Here is a 22127-nt window from a genome sequence, read left to right as displayed (position 1 = left end):
TAATTATATTATCAAAAGCACAAGTTACATATTTAGGTGTAATGTGAAGTATAAATTATTCTCGTTCCCATGGTAATATAATTCAAGGATAGAACAATACCATAGGACCTATGGATAAGAAGAGCTTTACAGACAAAAGGCTATATATGCGTATTTGTTTGTTTTGTGACAAAGGCTATACATCTGGAGCTCTCTTCAGACCTAACCACTGATGCTTTCCTTGCATGTTTCAAGCGATTCATAGCGCGAAGAGGCCTTCCGACCGACGTATTTTGTGACAATGGTGGATGCTTTAAGGGGGCAAAGAACCAATTAGCTGAGCTGTACAATTTAAATGCATCACAGGATCATCAGACTCTGGTGCAATCCTATGCGGCACAGCAACGTATTGCCTTTCACTTTGTGCCAAGCTATTCACCAGTGTTTGCTGGTCTTGCCGAAGCTGCTGTTAAAAGTACTAAGTACCACTTAAAGCGTATATTGCAGGCTTATGTACTGACGTATGAACAACTTAATACTATTTTATGTCAAATTGAAGGGACCCTGAATTCTAGGCCACTTTTGCCTGTAACTGCTGACGATATTAACGATTACAGCTACCTTACGCCTGGCCACTTTCTGATTGGTACTTCTATGACATCCTTCCCGGAAGCGGACTTGGCCGAGTTACCTAATAATAGATTAAAGTTCTGGGAGATCTGTAACAAGGTTAAAGGCCACTTTTGGAAGGTATGGCATAAGTATTATTTGAATGTATTACAATGTCGTCCCAAGTGGCGCGATAGCCAACCAAATGTTAAAGTTGGTTCGTTAGTTATTATGAGAGAGCCTAACCCTCCCCCCATGACATGGCCCATGGCCAGAATTGTTAAAGTATATCCTGGTGATGATAATAAGGTACGCGTTGTAGACCTCTTGGCACCTAATAAAAAGGTGTACAAACGATCTTTAAGCGGTTTTGCTGTGCTACCCATTGAATAATTTTCTATTGTATAAGTAAGCTTTTATGCATTGTGTTTTTAATACACCTTTAAGTTTGGACACTAAGTATGTCTAAATATGTGTGTAAGCTAAGTTTATAGTTTGACAAGGTTCTTGTTTCTTTGATTATAACTCTTAAGTGTTTGCAGGTAAACTGCTGCCTTGTTAACACTACTTAGAAGTTAAAGAGAGTACATTTAGTTCTCTTTCTTGCGTTTATCAACATATGCGTTGTATTTGTTGTTATTTAGGTAATATTTCTTAGGATGTGTACGAGGTCCAAAAATAACACCACACTGTATAAACCACCACTTTATTTACAACTTACTACTACTACTACACACTGTATATAACACTCACTGCTTGATTTGAATTTTGAATTGACGACCTATTGTTCCTCGAAGCTTATATACGAAACCCGGAAAAATCTTAACACCGCGTTGTAGAACCGACGCGTTGGGAACAAAGTGCCATCTTTTGATTTATTTGGTAATTAATTTCCTATAATAACAAATTGCTAAAATGTGAATTTTAATGCAAAATATTACAAACATGTTATTCCAAATAATTTTACAAATATTTTAGAATGAATTGCCAACAAAAATAACCATAATAAATTTCCAAAATCGCTACTACTAACGCCATCTATGAATGCATTATGTGAAACTGTGAAGTACTAAAGAAATTCATACACATTAAAATATACGGCTTCAACATTCCGCCTACCAAGAACAAAGGGCAGTTTGTTCTTAATTCCGCCCACCATGGCATGATATAACAAATAAAAGCAAAGGCAAGTGATAACGTGAACACAAAATTAACATGCCCTTTGCATTTACCTAAAACAATAAGATTGAGAGTAAATAACAAAGAAAACAGTTTCAATAACAATACTTAATAACAAGGAAACAGTTTATATACAGCCCATTTTTATGTGTTTACTCAAACTGACTACTCGTGTGATGTTGTTCGCACCTGAATGTTTTATGTTTGAATGCCATGCAACCATCCAAATGCAGGAACAGTCTAAATTGGATAAAACAACGACACCAACAATTGGCTCAGGAGTGACGAGACTTGGAACGACGATAAAACTGCCACTTGACAAATGAAATTAAAATCTTGCGCATTTTCTGAGTCAACCGCTTTCTTCTGAGATTATTGACATTTCTAATAAAAGTTAGGTTCCAGCATTAGAGGTCCTGTCAACAGAAAGAGTCTTCTATTCCAATTCAGGCAGCCAAAATGCTTGATATCACATAGAGTTTATTTTAATTTTATGAAATATCTTCGGCCAGAGAATAACCGGCGCCAGCCAACCAAGCGGGTTAACAACCCAGTATATGTCAGTCATCCTTGTCCTCATTGAACAAAATTTGAGATGTGATAGTTGAACTGCAAAAGAGTATTCGAATATGTCTTCTTTTTGATACCAAGTCCTACCCAAATTTTTCACCGCTGTGTCCAGCTTGATCTTCATATTATCTTCGTTCCTAGAATCTTGATTCTTTGTTTTCAATAGGTTGTGGCTATAAGTTTTCCACGTTGCTGTTTCGAAACCTGCTTTGTCCAATGATTCGTTGAGTTCTTTGTATGGTCGTTTTCCTTCTCCCACAGGCTCACAATCTGACAGAAGGTCATTCACACGCAACACTCTGTCTGCTGCTGTCCAATGATAGGCTTCTTCGCGCTCAGGTGCAACTTGCTGCAGTGTTTTGTTAGCCAGAGCAGGTGCCACGGTTGTTCCAAGTTCGTTTTGACCATCTCGACATAAACTTTGTCGGAACTCAGCATCTTCTTCATAGACTTGCCGTTTCATTCCCGTGCATGAGACATTGAAGACTATCGGTACCTCGTTGTCTTCAGGAGTAACTGCCTTTTGGGGAAGGCACACAACTTCTGGTTTGGGTTGCACTTCATTCGAAACCATTCTCACGTTGCTAAGCTCTTCGTACTCCTTGATGTTATTAATGTACCTCTTCTTCAACTGGGGTTCTTGCTCGATTTTTCTGTCGAGTGAATTGGATTGTTTAACTGCTGCGAGATAAAGTTTCCCCTCGGTGCACCTGCAGTGCCGTGTATTTTCTTCGCAGAAGGGTAACTTGAGTGAATACCTACCACTACAATCCCGGTTAGTAGTGGTAGCAAAAGATTCTTCTTGCTTCTCTTCTTCCTTAGTGTGTTTGTGCTTAAGATCTGGCGCAATAGGATCAGCCTCAAGCTCTGAAGACTTCTTCAGGAACTCGTTGTCATTGACATGAATGTAGTTATTTCTGATCTTATTGTGTAACTCCGACTCACCTGAGCGAACCGGCCCGGAAATGATCCAACCTAAGGAAGTTTGCTGAGCGATGGGTCCTCCCTGTGGAGTTTTTAGAACACCGCCCATGAATATTTGGCTATAAACTTCTCCACCAAGTAGCAAGTCGATTTGTCCTGGTTCATTGAATGTTGCATCCGCTAAATTTACACTAGACAGCTCGGACCAAGACTCAACATTGACTCGTTTCTCTGGAAGATTCAATGTGAGTTTGCTTAACACAAAAGCATTTACGTTTACCTTAAAATCAGAGTCTAGGCGAGATGTGATTGTTATCTTCACCGACGAGTTAGAGCTCAGGGAACTCTGCTCTTCATCTTCGCATAGTCTCGTGATTGTGCTTTTGTGGGGAATCCTGGAAAGTCCGAGCAGATGAACCACAGATTCTTTGATAAACGACTCTTCTGATCCTTGGTCGATAAAGCACCTGAGTGTTATGAGTTGACCAGATTTCGACATGGCATTAACCAATGCTGTTGGTAATAAAACCAACCTATGAGCTGTCGAAAAGTGGTTTTTAATGTTGGTAGTGGTGCGCTCATCATCAGATGACGAGTGAGATGCAGTTGCAGTTGCAACCACATTTGGTACAACTGAGTGATTTGTTTCTTCAGACTCCTGAGACTCAGTTGCTGGTGTGTTATTCTTGGAATGCAATAAAGAATGATGTTTCCTTTGGCAAATTCGGCATCTAGAGGATTGACGGCATGCATAAACTGAATGATGAGGTCCTAGACAATTAAAACAAAGACTATGTGACTGGACAAAACCACGACGAGCATCAGTATCAAGTTTGGAAAACTCTTTACAATTACTAATCTTATGGGCTTCAGAACAGAATGTACAGGTTGGGGTTGTCACAACTGACACATGATGGACCTTCACAGATGTATTGGAGCTCTGGTGAGCGTTGGTGCTGGGTCTAGAAAGCTTTGGGTCAATGAACTCCAATGCGCGAAACCGTGTCTCTAAAAATATTTGAAATTGTTCATAAGTTGGCAATTCATTGTTGTGTTCAATTGACTTCAGTTCCCATTGCTTTCGCGACTCAGCATCTAACTTTAAACACATTAGATGCACAATAATAACGTCCCAACTCTTAACATCTATGCCTAAGTTCTTCAGCGCTTGTAGACACTCGTTGGTTGTATCTAATAACTCCTTGAGGGCACTTGCAGATTCAGTAGCCAAGTTACGCTGACTCAATAATCGTTTCAGGATGCAGTTTGATAAATATTTCTTATTGTTATACCTCTTCTCGAGTTGCTCCCAACTGGTACTGTAGTTATCTTTGGTGATTGGAATGTGTCTCAACAACTGTTCAGCTTCGCCAGTTAAATGCCCCTTTAAATAATGCAGCTTCTGGACATCATCTAGATCTTTGTTGCTGTGTATCAACGAAACAAACATGTCACGGAAACTCACCCATTCAGCATACTGACCGGAGAACGTTGGTATTGAAATCTTGGGCAGTTTGACGCGTGCCTCAGCCTTGTTGGTTGACTTACTGGGCTCGGTGACATTCATGCTTGACGTCGCAGATGTAGAAGCTGGCTGGAGACTGCTAAGCATAGATTTAACAAGGCATTTATAAGTTATGTATGCTTCTTCAGTGTCATCATACACATTGTTTACGACATATGTGCTTTGAGTCAAGGCTTCTGACTCGCTGTTCTGAATAATATGCGTATGCGTGCGTGAAAATTGAGTCCATAACTCCTCCAACAATTCCAATCTAGTGTTGAGATAATCAATAGAATTACGGCGTTCTTTGGGAGACTTTTTGAAGTTTTCGAAACCGCGAACAATTCTAGACTGCAAGTCATCCTGTATATTCAGAAGTTTCTCCATCGTGATTTATTTCTAAGTGTTTGACAGCTAACTTAAATCGGGCATAAGTTCCCCGTGAAAATATTCTAAGTCCTGGCTACTGATCTGAAATTTCTAAGACCCAACTCAATCGGATTGAAAATTTTCTAAGTCCCAGATTATCTGATTGAATTTTTCTAAGTCCAGTTACACGTGAAATTTTCTAAGTCCTCACTTAGTAATGAATAATAAAGTACTCACAATTCACCACCGGCACTCATACTTGACCATAACTGACGTCACACTGCACTCGCCGCTGATGACGTCACCCGATGTCGCCGCTGTCGTGACGTCACGCGATGACGCTGCTGCCGATGACGTCACGCGATGACGCTGCTGCCGATGACGTCAGGCCGTGGTTGACGTCGGCACTGCACTCGGCAGCCCCGCACTGTGCCGGACGGCGCCCTCTGCCGTCGACTCCTGGAACCGAATAGCCAAACTATCCGGCTCGAAGGACCATGTACGAGGTCCAAAAATAACACCACACTGTATAAACCACCACTTTATTTACAACTTACTACTACTACACACTGTATATAACACTCACTGCTTGATTTGAATTTTGAATTGACGACCTATTGTTCCTCGAAGCTTATATACGAAACCCGGAAAAATCTTAACACCGCGTTGTAGAACCGACGCGTTGGGAACAAAGTGCCATCTTTTGATTTATTTGGTAATTAATTTCCTATAATAACAAATTGCTAAAATGTGAATTTTAATGCAAAATATTACAAACATGTTATTCCAAATAATTTTACAAATATTTTAGAATGAATTGCCAACAAAAATAACCATAATAAATTTCCAAAATCGCTACTACTAACGCCATCTATGAATGCATTATGTGAAACTGTGAAGTACTAAAGAAATTCATACACATTAAAATATACGGCTTCAACAGGATGACCTCAATAATATTGATTTTCTCTTGTTTTTTCTGTAGGATTTGAATAACGTTTAATAAGATGTTACTCTTTATTGTTTAGCTTTCATTGTAAACATAAGTTTCTTTAATTGGATTATACCATGATGCTGGGTAATGAGGTTATACCTATTTTAGTAGCAAATTATGGACTTATTATTATTTAAGGCGAAGGTTTCGGCCCGCCCCAGCATGTTGGCAAGTCCAACAGAAGACTAATTCCTTTTCATAGTTATCTATGGTATTGTTCTATCCTTGAATTATATTACCATGGGAACGAGAATAATTTATACTTCACATTACACCTAAATATGTAACTTGTGCTTTTGATAATATAATTATTTGTGACTATACAAGACGGTTTTAATTATCTTCGCCTCAACTGAACCGGCATTATCCACCTCACCGCTGAACAATATAATCATTACGGGAACAATACGGCTGCGAAGCGAGCGAGCTGCGACGGGCGCGCGGGCCGCGCCCGCCCCGTACACTTCACGTTACATGGTGCATTTGCCTAATTACAGCTCAGTTCACTGGTGTGACAATTCGTGATTACCGAAACGGTTATTTCGGGAGACGTCTACGTTACTCAGCCCGATTATGTTCTACAAAATTCGAGTTCATCTCAGACATCATCTGGTCGCATCCCGACGGAATCTTATTACTTAGGATATAAATAACTGAACTTAGCTCGTCTTCAGTAACATGAAACGCAATTAGAGTAGAAAAGGTAACGACCAAAGTGTCTACTGGATGTAAATTAATGTCACTATTACTTTTAAAACTCTCTATCAAGGTTCTACTTTCTTAAATCGTATTTCATTACATTATAGTTAGCATTACATTATTTTTCACCACACCAGCTCGGAAAGAATTACTTTGCACTTCAAAAACGAATAGCAAAGTTGCATTTTATCCACATGTAAACAAAGTAATCAAATGCAAATTTTGAGTTGTGTTCTTATGTTTGCTGGTAGAATTGACTTTTAAATGATGATTTTGGATGATAAATATTTTATAACATTCATTTGGATTTGATTTTTGATTTTAGTTTTTATTGATATTTTACATTTAATATTTGCTTCGGGTTGGTGTGGTGAAAAATTTTGTGTTTCACTCAGGGGCAAATTTTGTTTAACCCTCGTGCTTTGAAACCCTCGCAACGCTCAAGATTCCATTTATCGAACCACTCGCTACGCTCGTGGTTCAATTTCGGAATCCTTCGCTCGCTCGGGTATCAATATTAGCACGAGCGGTTAAACAACAACTTTGCCCCCTTGTAAAACAAATAACTATTAAAAGCAACTTCTAGCACGTCTCGCCATAACGCTGCCATCTTGATGTTTCGCTTCGCTTTGATCACAATTAGTAGGTATATTACGATACAAGTGCGAAATAGGAAAATCGCAACGATCGGCGATAAATTAAAACACGGCGGAAGGGAGGGAACTGAGACTTAACTGCACACAACGACGCACAAGCAGTGGTGGCCGAGTGGATATGACGTCTGACTTTCAATCCGGAGGTCGCGGGTTCAAATCCTGGCTCGTACCAATGAGTTTTTCGGAACTTATGTACGAAATATCATTTGATATTTACCACTAGCTTTTCGGTGAAGGAAAAACATCGTGAGGAAACCTGCATATAAGAAATTCAAAGGTGTATATGAAGTCCCCAATCCACATTGGGCTAGCATGGGGACTATAGCCCAAGCCCTCTCGCGCATGAGAGGAGGCCTGTGCTCAGTAATGGGACGTATAAAGGCTGAAATGATGATGATGACGAACGACGCACATTTGGTTGCTTCTGTTGGACTACGTATTCCATACATGTTATATTTACATATAACATACTAATTTCCAATTAAGGTGCATGTAAATGCAGCTTTCCACCAGTGTGCGGCACTGTGCGGCATAAGCATTTTTACTTTTAGGACTGACTTAGACGGCGCGCGAACTCGCATGCAATTTTAGTTACATTGCGGACTGTTGGTTACGTCCAATTCAACCGACCGATCAAAAACAGCAATGTAATGAAACTCGCATGCGAGTTCTCGCATCGTCTAAATCAGCCCTTACAGTAAGTACTGAATTATGCTTTACGTTGGCGCTATCTAACAAAAACACCAGAGTTTCTTGCTCGTCCGAAATGAACTGACTATATGTAGCAGAAGATAAAACGCGTTTTTGGAGAGATGAGAGAAAATTAGAATCGGAATACTGTTACAGAGCCCTATTCCGACGTTTTAATTTTATTAAACATCTCCCGGTACCGAGATAAAGTTGATTTCTTTCGCTGCCAAGTAAGAATTTCGACTCGTATAATAATTTAGATTACGTAGCGAGCTGTGAGCGTTCATTATCGTTCTTTTGTACCTGATTTCGTAGAGATCTCATTCGGATAGAGCAGCGGTCCGCGGCGCCGGCGCTCTCGAAATGGAAAGTGCGAAAATGAAATTATAAAGCCTCGCGATAAAAATAAATTAAATCGGATTTCGCATTTCGCAGTAGCCAGGGATGAGGAGCATTTTGTAGTCTGCAAATTCTTTTCTCTTTTTAAATATTTGTTTTAACAGTTGATTTGTGGTGTAATGAGAAAATTCTCACTTCGAATTTTTGTCATTTCTCTTTTGTATTATTTTACGTGTCTTATTTTCCTGTTGTTACTGCTGAATTCGGAGTTATAGGGGTTCTATAGCTGGCATCTAAATTTATGTTTTGTTGACTGGAGAAAAACAAGTTCCAATCTGGAAGACATATTGCTTCTTGCAGGTTGCCGGGAGGGTTCGTACGGTGTGAGGCAATTCACTAGGTATTCTCACCTTAGTCGCCGACGATTATTCAAATTAGGTAACGGTACGACAAAGACGAATGGCGCTAATACCGCGCGCGATCGCCGCGCGATAGTGAGCTACATGCCCTACACACGCGCTGAGATCTCTTCCCCGATAACCGCCGATTGATCCCTGCGATACGCCTCTTGCGTAAAATACTATGCTACTTTTAATGCAGCCCTATTAACACTGAAACTTTGTATTTACTGGGTCATTCGTTATCTCTAGTATCTAAATAGAAGACTCAAAGAGAAATTTCCTTATTTTTACGGTAACCTCTTGTAACAACAGTAATTATCTGATTCATTCAAGACATGATTTACAGTAAAGATCCACTGACTAAAGTAAAAGTAAGGTATCTACTAAAGTTTGTATTGTGTTATTATTAGAACCATCTATTAAAAGTTCATAAGTCACTAATAATATTATGTGTCTTTTGACCCCACGACTACAAATCTCACACAGACAAAAAAGTTAAAACACGAAAATAAGTTTCTATCAAAGTTGCCCCTGAATCGAAAATAGGCATTCCACGTTACTTCTTTCGTTCGACATATGACATAAATCTGACATTCTTATCGTAACATTCCATTTCTAACCGCAGCTGCACTAACGGTACTGAACGCGTCGCTGTCATTGTCAATTTCCATAGTAAAATGAACAGTTTTGCAGCTGTCGTTGGAAATGGACTGTCACTCTTAAAGTGACATTCCATTTCCAACTGCAGCTGCAATACTGTTCATTTTACTATGGAAACGCGTCGCTGTCACTGTCAATTTCCATAGTAAAATGAACAGTTTTGCAGCTGTCGTTGGAAATGGACTGTCACCTTACACACGTAATCGCAGTGTCGTTTAGAGGTATTGCTGGTTTCTAACCGCCTTACATAGATGTCCGCAGTCGGGATAAAAGTGCATTACCAAATTGCTTCACACGCCGCTTTAGCGAGTAATTTCACTGAAGTGACGGCTCGCTCAGTAATTTCAGTGCGAAACGTGCGAGACTGCCGTTTCCCACTTCATAAAATTTCTTGTAAGGCCGTTTTTTTACAGTTTAGCTACAATAACAGTTTTGGATGATTCACGGTTGGTTTCACTAAAGTGTCATTCTATGGGCTCGATTCGGATTTTGAAATAGACATCTATTAGATATCTTTTAGACATCACCAAGATACGATAACGATATGTTTAAGATCTAACCTGTCAAATTTGACATTTGTGCGATTCTGGAGATACTCTTGAACGATTTCCACAGGATATGACTTAAAGATCCAATTCACATCTAATAGATATCTAACGTAAAATTGACATTGGTTGCCCGAATTCCGCTGCAAAAGAGTTGAACTAGTTGATATCTAAACTATAACGTATCTAGAATGGATCTAGTACGTGTCGTCTCTTGTGAATATCTTGAAGTTCGAATACGGCAGTATGGAACTTGCTAACTATGTAAACAAAAGCCAGTAGTAAATTCATCATTCCTTGACAATTTCAATATGGCGGTTTGTTTACATAGTTAGCAAGTTCTATTGAATGTAGACTTACATCGATCGGGGTTTGAACCGTGATTACATTTTGTAGGTATTGTTTTTGAGCTCCCGATTATTTCGAAGCAGTTACATGCATCTTGTTCACGGGTAACTGATGATATAAAAGGTAATCACGTCTTATTTTCCGGTCGATATAAGTCTACGGTTGTACGGTTGCGTTCGTGGCCCACAAAATGGTCTCACCGGAAGATCAGCGCTGACTTTCGGGTCAGTATTACGCTGAGGCGAGCCAATTTCCGTGGTAACCCAAGTAGCATTGCAAGCTGTATATAAGCTGTATTGAAGTTTATTTGTATACTATAAGCTGTACAGTTAGGCTGTACAAAGGCTGTATAAGCGCTTATACAGCCCTTATAAGTTAAAAAAGGGCCCAAATTATACAGCCTTTCGCGTTATTAGAGCTGTAGAGTAGCTGTATAAGCAATACATAAGCTGCATAATAGCTGCATTACAGCTATATTTCGGTGTAACAGGAAACCTTAACACTACAGATAATCTCTTATAAGTACGATATAAGAATATGAGTTTTAAATGAGTTTTTAAAAATGATTACAAGAGAATAATAATCATTTAGGAAACTCAAATGTCTTAATCTTGTTCATTCGTAATATAGTAATGGCGACAATAAAGTGTTATAGTGGATGGTAAAAGTAAAAGTAAATATTATAGAGGACTTAAGTGGAATATTATACTATTTGTAAGTGCCGATTATTATTTATTGTGAACCTATGTATCTTTTGCGGCAAAATATTCACGCGCCTGCAAAATAACAAAGAGAAACCATAAGGAAAATATCAAAAATCGGGAAAGTTAGTGTTTGTTTTTAAGGTTAGGATATCAAAAAGTTTTATAAATATTAATTCTAAGGCTAAAGTTAATTTATTGTAGCTGGTAATCATAACACGATGTTAGTCTGCTTAATATTTGCAAGTATTTCCTTAATTATATTTACAAATACTTTTTTGTTACATTGTAAAATGGCGACAATTTTTAAACAGCTTACAGGATAGTTGGAGAGCATTATAATCTTAGTAGCTGTGCTGTGTAATAAATGGAGTGTCATTTACAGCTTTTGTATTTAAAACAGCTTTAGAATAGAAGATTTGTATTCATTTGGCTGTATTTCGGTTCTCCGTACATAAGTTATAAGTCTCTTTAGAGATCTGTATAACAAATAAAAAAACCCTTAGGTCCAAATGTATTTGGTCTATTCTTCGTTCCATTTCATAATTTTCTTAATTATTAATCTTGTTCATTACAATTTTTTATTTTCGTGGTCGAAATATATACTTATACGAGTGTAAAATTACGCTGAAATAAGCGACTCTGTCAGTAATACAGAAAAAAGCTGTACTATAGCTGCCATTTATTCGTTTAGTTTTATAATACCCTTACAGACAGAAGTTATACAACTACTATTCTTATAGGAGAGTAAAATTACGCCATAAGAAATAGCTTTAAAACGGGGTTGACAGATACATTTGTACAGCTACAAGTGCCAAGTGATACTACAATACAGCCTGTATACAGCTCTTACCATAAAATTAGCTTGTAGTGTTTCACAACACTTAAAGTTTTAAAACGGAGTTGACAGATACTTTTATACAGCTAAAAGTGCCAAGTGTTACTACAATACAGCCTGTATACAGCTTTTACGATAGAATTAGCTTGTAGTGTTTCACAACACTTTTAGTTTTATAGTAGATTTTCTATATTCTGATAAAGCACCCCATGATTCCGCAGAATCCTTTATAATGATTTTATACAGCTTGAGCTGTATAATGTCGGTAAAATACCTTTTATACAGTTTAAATCTTTTCTGACACTCTTATACGTCTCTTAAATCTCTCTAAGTTCTATATTGGCTGGTATATTGATGTTGCCGACTCTTCCATGCTACTTGGGAAGCTTTAACGCTTATTTTATTAATAACTGTAGTTTTTAGTTATATTCTTTTATTTTTTTCTCATTTATTTACATACAATATATATACAGTGGTACAACTAAACGAAATTAATAACTAGCTTAAATCTAAAATAGGCCCCTGAGGCATTGTACCAAGGATGCTGGCGGCATTTCCCCGCTGTATCGCAATACTGATACGTTGTGCGAGGTAGCCGCCAGCTCTTCGGTCACCAGTTACGTCAACCAGACGTTATACGTTATACTCTTGTATGTAATTTAAGTTTTAAGTTTACCACGAATAAAATGCTTGATTCTGATTCTAGTTTATTACTTTTATTATACTTGATCTACGAGTACAGTCAGCAGCAGAAGTTGCTAAGCAGGCGAGGTGTTCAAAATGATCTTGACACGACTTTATTGTTAAGAGAATAAGAGCATGTCAAGGTAATTTTGAAAACCTCATGCATACAAACAGGTACACTGCAGACAACACATTTCAATATAATACTTGCGCTAAATTTGTTTTCATCATAGTAATAGTTAATGTTGCTTTTCTACCGTATATTTATTTGTGGCAAAACTATTGAATTAAGACGACTCCAAAACAAGTAAGAAAGTCGAGCTTGTCTCGCGACTATGACACCGGAGACGTACGACGCAAGTTATCAACTTCCCAGCTACACTAACAACGAAGCAACCTTAATTCCAAATATAGCTCCGAGAACACGGCTGCACCACTAAGGAAATGTGTTCTCTTTAATCTCGTCACAAAAGCCTTACCTGAATCAGCGAGGCCACGAGGCACTCTTGCGAGACACAAACGTGGAGGAATGAAGCGGAAGAGTGCCCACTCTGAATTACTTCCTAATGAAAAGAGCCGAGGAGTGGGACAGAGTGGGACAGCAGTTCGTCACGCTGCCGCTAACGAACGCAGTAGGCCTCTCGACGGAGTCGAGTGTTCGCTTGACGGATGCCGGCGCTTCTTCGGATCTCGCTCGGCTTATTAGAGAATACATTGTTAGGGCTGATTTAGACGGCGCGCGAACTCGCATGCGATTTTAGTTACATTGCGGACTGTTGCTTACGTCAATGTAATGAAACTCGCATGCGAGTTCTCGCATCGTATAAATGACCGCTTAGCGATAGAGTTGCTCACACCAACATTTTTCAATGAGAATAATAATTATTCATAAAACTAAAGTTCCAGTTTACTAGGAACTCTTTACACACCGAAAGAGATTTTAATCCAGAATTCACAATGCTTTCATGATTTAAGCACAAACTTTCCTACAACTAGGATTTGTTCACTGACCATTAAATTGCGCATAATATCTCAGACGCCTTTAGCCTTTTAGTGGTAATTAAAACAAACACCGCTTAACGCTTTAACCCCATTGTCTACCGTTTCACAATTAAATTTACCCTTCATAAAAGTTGAAAATTCACACGCATTTTTAAAAGCCGTCGAATATACCGCTTAGCCCAAATCGAGAAAACCGTTTTACATTTCACGAAAATGCCTAAATACGTTTCCCCTTTTTTGCGGAGGCCAGCTTTTCTAGTCGGTCAAAAGCTTTAATAGGTGTTTGTATGAAAACAATAACAGTGGCATAAAATCGAACATGGATAGAACGTACGGGGGTAGAACTGCCTATTCACTGCGAGCGATCCCGATAAACGTGCTGGATGAATATTGGCCAACGAATGTTTTGTTTAGAGCATAAAGGTATATTACTTACTTGTTCCTCCATATAAATACATTTTTAAGCACATCGTTTTAAAGCATCGACTATAAAACGATTTTTTTAATAGGTTACTTAATAATAAGGTGTACAATTATTTATTTATTTATTTATTTAATCTTTATTGCACAAAAGAAAAATCTTATAGTACAAAAGGCGGACTTAATGCCATAATATTTATAATTTTATCAATAAAATATATCTATCTCTAGGCCGAGTTTGGATTTTTGTTTGTAAAATTATCTATTTGCATTAAGCTCGACGCAAGGTACCCTACGTTATAAATTAGATTAATAAAATCAAAACTCTTATCTATTTACTTAATCTATTCCAAATAGTTCATCAAAAGTAACACATTATTGAAATGATATATTTATAGCGTTATTTTGTTTAACATGAAGTTATGAAGACAGAGTAAGATTTGCGAGGCAACGAAACGCTATCTAAATTCAATTGGTTGGTGACCATGAAAAAGTAACTTTTAAGTCATGTTTTCATTGAACTAACGTCTGGAATATCAAGAGTATAACGTTATACACACAGGTACAATAATACTAAAAATCAATGTTTCAGATCAAATCATTTCTGGTCAGTTACTCGATGCCACTGATATAATCTGGCTAAAAGAAATTCTTTAACTAGCGTACCTTCAGTATGCGTATTTATTACCTTTTAGCAAATGATGCAGGGAAAAGTTAGTTGCATAATGAAAGCAGCGGTTGTTACTCGTAGTAGCTCCCCGCCGCAAAACCATAACCATCGAAGCGCTCGGCCGTATGTTACGATTCGAATATCATTCCAATTGCATAACCGGTGAGATCAAACATTTTTATTTGTTTGCCCACTCAACTGCACGACTGAAACTAATGAAGAGGAGTTTCAATTAAATTAATACCGGTTTTATTTCCGTTCTGCTTTTGCCTTTCGAGGTGAGAGGTTTTTCGACGGTCCGTTCTATGCTTCCCAAACGTTAAATGATAAAATTATGCTTCATAAGTTCGGATCCATTACTGTTTTTGTCCACGGTCTACCGGTTTCACTCGGCCTTTGTATTAACTAAAGAGACATCATTTTGTTTTTTTCTTTTCTTCGTTCTTTGATTATTGGCTACGAATTTTTGATTAAAGTCTAAAAGTGTTTTCGTCTGCGATTCCAATCTGGAAATAGGTATAAAGTCTACGATGTTCTTTGCTGTGTATGATTTGTTTACTAAACATGCAAAGTCAAAAGTCAGTGTATCCCCGAGAATATTGTATGTAAAAGTAGTTGTCTTAGTTAAAGTTTGCTTCACTTTGTTTCTACAGTGCTCTAAGTTGTAGTAGTCTAGACAGGAGTCAGAGCTGACTTGCTTGTGGAATTTGTTCAGCTTCTAGAAGCTACTGTTTAACTGCTTTAATGAACATCTGTAAGAGAACTATTTATATGCGCTCTCGCTCGACGTGATGTACTGATTAACTTGATGAGTTCAGTTTAATTTGAAGCTGCTATTGTACGGTCTATTTGTTTTCATATAAAAATAAGTCAAACAAATAAGGTTTCTAATAATTATATCAATAAATGTTATCATCGAAAGCGAGACAGTCCCAAAATCGTTAGTTTTTTTTAAATATTACTTGAAGGTATTTGGAACTTCTTCACTGACGTATTAACTAGTAATATCAACAATACATATCCTGTATTTATACTTGTATAGCCTGTACGAGTAAGACAACGAGCAATTTAATTAATTGTTTAATAGTATCGGAGCGCGTGGATGTAGAATAAACGCATGTAGATTATTAATAGTAGAAGGTAGAGCGAAGTTTAATAAGCAACAACCGCACCGGTGTTGCTATCCGTGTTAGTTTCAGACTTACGTGTAGGTACGAGGCGAAATGTTGCCAACGTGTTTTAAACTGATATTAACATGATAGTGCTCTGATCCCCAGGCGCCAGTATGAAGTGATTTAATTGCTTCAGTCGGAGAATATTAAATACACTTTAATAGTAACTGGCAATGTTTATGAAGTACAGAACATGATATTGATGCAATCGTAGCAACCTTATTGCAGTGTAACAAGTTTGCTAACTTCCAAGGTTGCGGAGAACATCGCGCGGCAATTAAAACGGGCAATCGTCTGCCAAATCTACCGCGTTGATAAATCTCATTTACGCAAGTACCATTTCATCCACTCGCTGGGCTTTCTCATTTTCGGTCCCACATTTCCCAAATGATTCAATCGCAAACGTGACATAGAATTAAAATGGAAAACGGATCTTTTGTTGGGCTTAGGTGACTCGCGCGAATGGAATTGTCGGAATCGGGTTGGTCGATTTTAGAATAATTTTTTCATTGTTTTAATTAAAAGAGGGTGAGATCGGTATTTCGTACTTTTCGCAGGATTTGATGCAGATAATATCGAACATTGTGAAATGTTTGATGTGCATCAATGAATCAGCTATTTTGTAAAAAAAAATAGAAAGAACACAATCACAACTTAGATTCTTACAGCTATTTGAAATAATAATTTGATTAGCAATATATTGATTTAAACTAACACGATTTTCACTCATAATATTAAAGCCCCGTGTTCGTTTTAAAATTTTGATTGGCAATATTCTTAAGTGTTCGGGGCATTATTTAAATCATTTTGGCTCAATTGTGGTTCAGTGACAAAACTGAAAGCACGCGGCGCAACTTAATCTGCATAATCATAACGCCTTTGGCTTATTCCCGAGCATGAAAGTTTCTATTTTAGCCTGTAGGCTAACAGAGCAAATAATCTTGATGCTTTGGTTTCAACTGTATCAATAGATGACTTCTGGCAGTTGGTTATACTTTGAAACTACAAGAATAGTGTCAGTTGTATTCAATTGTCTATCGAACTCTATTGCTTCAAACCTCGGGCTCAATTTAGCTACATTTTTTATAGCTACATACAAGGGGCAAACTGAAAGTTTATAGAATAGAGAAAACTGTAGTATTAGCCCGTCACTCTTTATTTTAAAGTCACTTTTTATTTAACGCTCAACATACAATTTTCAAATTGCCAGCAATCCTGTACGGATATCATGCTCGTTCTTGTCTACGTGACAGCGTGATAAAACGGTGTCCGTCACTTTCTATCCCACGGTGTTAAAAAGTGACAGTTATTTTATCACGTGGATAAAGATGGACAAAGCTATCCATAATACGCCGGCTGAAATACAAATGACAGCCAAACGATATAATACAAACAGCAACACTCCAATCTGTACATCGGTGGACGTTATGACTTTTGTAATAAGATTTCATTGTAACAGTTAACAGTGTGGGCGATGGTACCTCAAAAATATTATAAAGGATTATATTTCTTAAAAAATAATATATGCTTAGTGCAGCCTTTTCTTGTTGCCTGTGTATTTGTATATTATGTTGACGTTTTGCTTATTGATGTAGTAAGCAAAGACATGTATAACTTCGTATAAGATGAATAAAGTCTAAGGAAATAACTTTGGTCAAAAATCACGTTTGTTGTATGGGAGCCCCACTTGATCTTTATTTTATTCTGTTTTTAGTATTTGTTGTTATAGCGGCAACAGAAATACATCATCTGTGAAAATTTCAACTGTCCAGCTATCACGGTTCGTGAGATACAGCCTGGTGACAGACAGACGGACGGACGGACGGACGGACAGCGAAGTCTTAGTAATAGGGTCCCGTTTTACCCTTTGGGTACGGAACCCTAAAAACGTGCCTCGGAAATCAAGAAAAAGTAATTATCGGATAGATGCCGCACACACCTTTAGCCTATCCTCGGCTGGATGGCGTGACGACACCGTTTCATATTTAACAAATTTTAATACATAGATATCAGTGAATGAACATGGATCAAATCGATATAAAAATAATAAAATCATTTATCGATGTAAAATGTACTGTGACTACAAAATTTACAATGACAGGACCCCTCTATACTATCTATTCTTTTTGTAGTAAGGGATTGTTAAACTTGACATGACTGTAATGATAAACCTCATTAGCTATAGACGGCCTTCCAATAAAAACAAAATGCTTCATTTATTTAGATTAAAGTAATGAGCATGAAAATACAATCCGAAACAAATCTATTAGTTTCATACCTAATATTTTTTCAACTAAGACCGAAAAATATAAAAATAGTTTAATTATTACATAGTACAGTCGCCATCAGATATATCGGAGCGGCCAAGGTGTTCACAAAATCTGAACACGCACTCTAACGCCCTGACAATAGAGGTGTGTTCAGATATTTGTGAGCACCTTGGCCGCTCCGATATATCTGATGGCGACTGTAGAAGCATTAGCGTGAACGTAAGACTATATTTGTATGTTTCTGCCACTGATCCTCATTAATGTCGTCAAATCAAGAATCGGAAATTTCGCGAACGCGCCGGAATCGAACCATCGTTAACCAAACTTCGCGCGCGCAATTAGCTAACCGTCTTGGTTTTATTAAATTTAATCAAGAACTTATGTAATATTACACAAATTGGACCAATCGAGCCGTGTACAAGTTTCGATAACACTGTAGTTGGGAACTAATTTCGGAAATAAGCGGGTATTTCTGGTTTGTGGTATATAAAAAGGGGATCAGTTCGTAATAAGATGAGACGATAAGCTATGGCGAATGTAGGGGTTCACGCTGAGTGGTCTTATAAGGGCTGTTATTACGAAGATAACAATGCACGGACGAGTAATATGTACGGTTAATGATCCTACATTCAAGTTGCTTGCCGATACATTCAGGTTTTGTTTTATCTCAAGAAAGTTTTGATAAAGCCGTACCTAATGTGTTCTTATGAAAAAGCGTAGATTTTTAAGTTTACAAGCTGTCAATTTAAAGTACTTTTGTTCTTGTATACACAAAATCTCATAATTTCTTCTTCGACGACAGACCTGCAATTATGTAAACATCACTAATTGCTGCGTTTACTTAATTTTTTAATTAACACGCTATATTATATATAGTGTCAATGTCATTAAACTCGTATTATAAATACGATTTATTATCAACTTGGTACCTACGGTCGATAAATAAAATACTGTCCGATTTTAAACATGGCAAATCTCATATTTTAAGTGGGACCGGCCGTTCAATTTATTTTTTTACAATTATGTTAGAAAATCCACAAGATAAATACCGTCGTTTATAGGTAGAAAGTTAGGTATGTGGCGCGCGTTATCAGCGGTGATAAGCCGAGCGGGGCCGGAATCCGCCGTCGTCCGCCCAACGTTCCCGCAGGCTATATCTGTATTACATTATTGTTACAGCTTGCTCACTTGTACAACATCATTCCGGCTTCCACCTCGCACGTTTACCACGTTCGACGTGCCGCAAAACTTAAACTACACCACTACAATACACGTAAATAAAAATACACAAGTGAAAATCAGTTACCACTTTTTAAAATCCACCGGCCACTATTTCAAGCTGTATCCGTTATACAAACAAAGATTCTGGAACTAACTTCCACGGCCATTGTGTAAGGCACCTGAAAACCACGGGCGCAGTTTCCAAACAAATATTGCACAATTTTAAACAAAGCTATAGACGGGACACAACGGCATTAACATAAACCTTAGACCGGCAAGCACGAAATTGCTTTTTTGAACTCCCACAATGTTACAACCATTAGGAGTTCAAAAGTTGTGTAAAAGTGGCGCGCGGTGTGACAGCTTAGATCCGATTGCGTCGTGGAGTTAAGGAAACGATCTCCCGAAAGATTCCCGGCACGTTGCATTTACGGCCGATATTGATTTAAATCTTGACGCGTCAACAAAAACAAGCACCTGGAATGTTTGCGGTATAATTTTTGCCACAACTTTGACTTACAATTTTCGTATCGGGTTTTACCTAGGTACTTTATTTGCAACTTTTTTCGTGTTCACTTTCAATTTCCAACATATGTCTCATTAAAACTCTTTCAACTTTAAATATTGCATATCTACTTGAGCTTAAAGAACAGCAGTGCAAGATTACAACAGAACTATTTACCCAACGCGGCGCACCGTGAGCTTTTTAAAAATTCTACGACTCACACTTTGGAATAATCAGGATCTTGCGCGCGACTGCCAGCTCCTTAATCGCTTTCGAGTCTTAGAAAAGTTTTAAAGGCTGAATAAATTCAAAGATAAAAGGACTTAGCCTTAGCATTTACAAAGTTTAACTAGAAGTGCAGCTGTTTTCGACGCACGTTTGATAAAACTAAGCTGAGAGTTAGCACGACTGCCGTTTGATATAACTAGGCCAGGACATACTTAGTACCTAAGTCTATATAAGTATTTAATAAAACTAAAGCAAGGGTCGGTTGATCCATTTCTTATTACAAGTAATGTAAACGTACGAAGGGTTTAATTTGAAATAGAATTGGGGGTGGACAATTAGATGTATTGGCTATTGCGCGTTTGATTAAGCTGGTCCATATATTTTATCACAGCTAATAAATCTCGATAAGTGTTTTATATGTAGCTATCGTATATATTATATCGTATACATATATTTACTAGCGTTGTTGTGCGCTCTGTATAATTTTGATAAGAAAAATAGGAATATGTATTTTCGTTAATGGAACACTATTAGATACGCCATAAATTGAAAAAGAAATTACTAGTGTTATTGAAAATAATCACTGCTTGAAATTTGATAGCTCCTTTTAATTTATGTATGCCTTAATACAATACAATACAGTACAATACAAATACTTTTTATTGCACACCTCAATAAAAGAAAACAATACAAAATACATACATACATACACACATACACTGTACATATGTTTACGTGTTTACAATTTGCAGTTCAGAAATCTGCTCGGCCTAAGTGGAGTCCGACTCACTGAATATTTTATTACTGTTTTTAGACAGGATCGAGGTGTGCGAGTATATATTTGTTCTGTTTCCGCCACTCGGCCTGCCGTAATTATCTACAGCGTGCTTCACAGTCATAACGCGAACCCTTGATCGCCCGCTTACTTATAAGGTTACGTTTTAAATGTAGCGGAATAGTTATTATAACGCATGAAGTTAAATTAAAATGTACCAAAATAAGTCTGATTCTGTTATACAAATCGCTCAGAGGCATGTCCTTATCCAATTAGATGTATTCACTTGTTAATCAAGACTCTGATTCAACTAACTGAGCTTTAGTTTAATTTGTTTTGATTGAATATTTGTATATGTAATGATGTAAATACTATGCTATGCTATCATAATAAGCGCATCACTGTAACAAAAATAAGAATGCATATACATGAATTGATTAATCAACAACGTAAGGAATATTTTAACACAAGTACGTTTTATTCAACAGGTACTATCTCAAAACAATTTAATCATATTGCGTCTTATTGGTTATGGGCCCGATTCGGATTTTGAAATAGACATCTATTAGATAGGTATCTTTTAGACATCACCAAGATACGATAACGATATGTTTAAGATCTAACCTGTCAAATTTGACATTTGCTTGATTCTGGAGATACTCTTGAACGATTTCCTCAGGATATGACTTAGAGATCCAATTCACATCTAATAGATATCTTACACTATCTAACGTAAAAGTGACATTGTTTGCCCAAATTGCGCTGCAAAAGAGAACTAGTTGATATCTAAACTATAACGTATCTAGAATGGATTTAGTACGTGTCGTCTCTTGTGAATATCTTGAAGTTCGAATACGACAGTATGTCGTTTAAACGTATGGCTGAATAATTGATTTCAGTCGGTTATTATTTACAATATCTGGGAGACCGAGCTTTGTTCGGACAGCATAATTATAAAAGCTCAAAAAATGCGCGTTTTCCCAGCGGTAAGACCGATTCTTCGCCCCCGTAAACCCACAAATAAGCGAAATCGTTAGAGCCATTTCCGAGATCCCCGAAATATATATATGTATGTAAATAAACAAGAATTGGTCGGTTAAAGGTATTAGATATATTTATATACATTACGCACCGCTGCCTCAAGACCCAACTTCTGATCAACGATAAGACGCCCG

General features: G+C 37.5%; 1 protein-coding gene across 5 annotated transcripts in view; it reads left to right on the top strand.

Annotated features, from left to right (window-relative positions):
* LOC134665092 (RNA-binding protein Musashi homolog Rbp6) overlaps nt 1–22127 on the top strand; it is a 589057-nt gene that overhangs the window by 497738 nt on the left and 69192 nt on the right. The window lies entirely within an intron of this gene.

This window comes from Cydia fagiglandana, chromosome 6 (assembly GCF_963556715.1).
Source record: "Cydia fagiglandana chromosome 6, ilCydFagi1.1, whole genome shotgun sequence".
Lineage (NCBI taxonomy): Eukaryota > Metazoa > Arthropoda > Insecta > Lepidoptera > Tortricidae > Cydia > Cydia fagiglandana.
Note: the sequence above shows the minus strand (reverse complement) of the source record. Positions and strands in the feature narration are given on the sequence as shown.